Genomic DNA, 3,134 nt, shown 5'->3' on the forward strand with positions numbered 1-3,134 from the left:
AGAGAGCAATTGCCTCCGGATCCAGATAAGTTGTCTCCTGAGGAAGCAATAAAGCTCAAAGTTAGTGAAAACATTGTTCCCACTGAGGAAATTGATGAAGAAATCATTCCCAGCACTGATGAAAATCAAGAAGATGCTCCTAAGGAAATTGCTCCAGAACCAATTCCTCAGCCCAGACGAAATCCTCAACCAGCTCATCCGAGGATTGCAAATGAAGTGGAACTTGACAAAATCCTCAATGACATCAACGCGCCAGGTCCTATCACTCGCTCAAAAGCTTCACACTTAGTTAACTTTTGTGGGCATTTCTCCTTTGTGTCTATCACAGAACCTTCAAAAGTTGTTGAGGCTTTCATGGAACCAAGGTGGATCCAAGCCATGCAAGACAAACTTCTTCAATTCAAGCTGAATGACGTATGGGAGCTCATCAAACGACCAGATCCTTGCAAGCACAATATCATCGGAACCAAGTGGATTTTCCGAAACAAGCAAGACGAGGATGGTCAAGTCGTGAGGAATAAGGCACGACTTGTAGCCCAAGGCTACACACAGGTTGAAGGAATAGATTTCGATGAAACTTTTGCACCTGTTGCTAGACTTGAAGCTATTCGAATGCTACTTGCTTATGCTAATCATCATAACATCATCTTATATCAAATGGATGTGAAAAGTGCATTCCTCAATGGTAAGCTTGAGGAAGAAGTATATGTTGCTCATCCCCCAGGTTTTGAGGATCCAAAGAATCCAGACAAAGTCTTCAGACTTAAAAAGGCGCTCTATGGTCTCAAGCAAGCCCCTCGGGCATGGTATGATACATTGAACGAATTCCTCGTGAACAAAGGCTTCAAACCTGGTTCACTCGATCCAACTCTTTTCACTAAATCCTATGATAATGAACTATTTGTGTGCTAGATATATGTCGATGATATCATATTTGGCTGTACTGGAAAACGTTACAATGATGAATTTGCTTACATGATGAGTGAAGAATATCAGATGTCTATGATGGGGAAGCTGAAATTCTTCTTAGGTCTTCAAATTCGTCAACAACACGATGGAATCTTCATATCACAGGAGAAATACCTCAAGGATGTTTTGAGGAAATTCGACATGCATGAATGCAAAGGTGTCAAGACTCCAATGCCGACCAACGGCCACCTCTGCACTGACGAAAATGGTAAAGAATTCGATCAGAAGGTATATCGCGCCATGATTGGCTCTTTACTCTATTTGTGTGCATCTAGGCCAGATATAATGCATAGTGTTTGCATGTGTGAACGTTTTCAAGCAAAACCGAAGGAATCACACCATAAGGCTGTGAAGCATATTCTTTGATACTTAGCTCACACACCAACACTAGGATTATGGTACCCCAAGGGCTCAAATCTTCATCTTGTGGGATATTCTGATTCTGACTATGCTGGTGACCGTGTGGATCGCAAGTCAACCTCTGGCACATGTCATTTCCTCGGAAGATCACTACTCTGCTGGTGCTCAAAGAAGCAGAACTGCGTTTCACTCTCCACTGCCGAAGCTGAGTACATTGTCGCTGGTTCATGCTGTGCTCAATTGCTATCGATGAAGCAAACCCTCAAGGACTACGACATCAACATGAAGAATGTGCCTCTCTACTGCGACAATGAGAGTGCAATCAAGATTGCATACAACCCAGTACAGCACTCGAAGACCAAGCACATCCAGATTCGTCATCATTTTCTTCGGGACCATGTCCTCAAGGGCAATATCCTCATCGACCATGTGAAGACTGACGATCAACTGGCAGATATCTTCACTAAGCCCTTGGATGAGAAAAGGTTTTGCAAGTTGTGGTGTGAGCTTAATATCTCAGAATCTTCAAATGTTTTGTAAAAACATGCGCACATCCTAACACTTATGCAAAATTGATGACTTAGATGTGCAACACACGATGAATAGATTTTCTTCAACCAATGAAGAATATCACTCTTAGTGTGAGGAAAACAACGAAGAAATTGATTCTCAGGGCCCGACGACAATTGTACATGGCGTCTGAAATCAACATTCTTATATGGTGGGTCACGCCACCACCCAACTTGAAATTCCTCAAGTTGAATTTCTTCAAAGCTGAATTTCTTCAAAAGATGATTTTCTTCAAAATAGTTGTTCTTCAAACTTGTTTTTCTTCACAACTGAAATTCATCATCATGACGCTTTGTCACAAAATCCTCAAGTTAATAAAAATCTTCAAAACACTTGATGATTTTCGTTTACCTAGATAGACTTTGATTTCAAAGTCCTCAACAACATTCACTTATAGCTATTTCTTCAATTTGATATTTCATCTAAGTGAATGTGATCGGACCCTACTTTCCCTCGATGCTACTTTCACCCAGTCTATTCAATTCTTCATATGCGTTCTACTTGAAACTTTGTTCAAAATCCTCACTGCGTCCTTGTCAGCTGATGATTTTGTAACAAAATCCTCAAATCTTCAAAAATATTTTTTTGTTGTTACACAGTAACTGAACCCCACTTTTCCCGTTCGGATAACCACGATCTCCACGATCTCCACCGCTTCGGTCGTGGGCTACACGTGTCCTGCGGAGACGTAGAGACAGGGGCTATTTGGTCCGATACTTTCGCGCCAACAGTTACCACCTGGCTATAAATATGTCCCCATCTCCCTTCAGTAAAATCTTCTTCGTCCCATCGCCCTCCTGCTACAGCAAAGCTCAAAAGCCCTAGCGCCACCGCTAGAAGTCTCGACACCGGCGAGGAAAAGCTTGACTGCCTCGATCTCTCCATCGCCGAAACGACGCCAGAACCGGACCGTCTTCGTCCGCCGCCGCCGTAGCTGTCCTCTGTTGTCGAGTTAGGGCGCATTGGACTTGCACCGAAGAGCATATACTGCTACTTCCTTCTCTATCCTTTGTGTGCACTATCTAGGGTAAATAAAAACCCTATTTTTACAACTCTTTTGATCTACTATTTTACCTTAGAGATGTGAAATCTGTTTTTCCTCAAGTATCCATTGATTTCTTTTCCTCAAACACTGCTTATTCCTCAATGATTGATGAACTTCACTAAGCATCTAAAATCTTCACGAGATTCCTCAATTGTGCAAATTTTCGAATCTGTACAACTCTGGAACCCAA

This window comes from Hordeum vulgare, chromosome 6H, assembly GCF_904849725.1.
Source record: "Hordeum vulgare subsp. vulgare chromosome 6H, MorexV3_pseudomolecules_assembly, whole genome shotgun sequence".
Taxonomy (NCBI): domain Eukaryota; kingdom Viridiplantae; phylum Streptophyta; class Magnoliopsida; order Poales; family Poaceae; genus Hordeum; species Hordeum vulgare.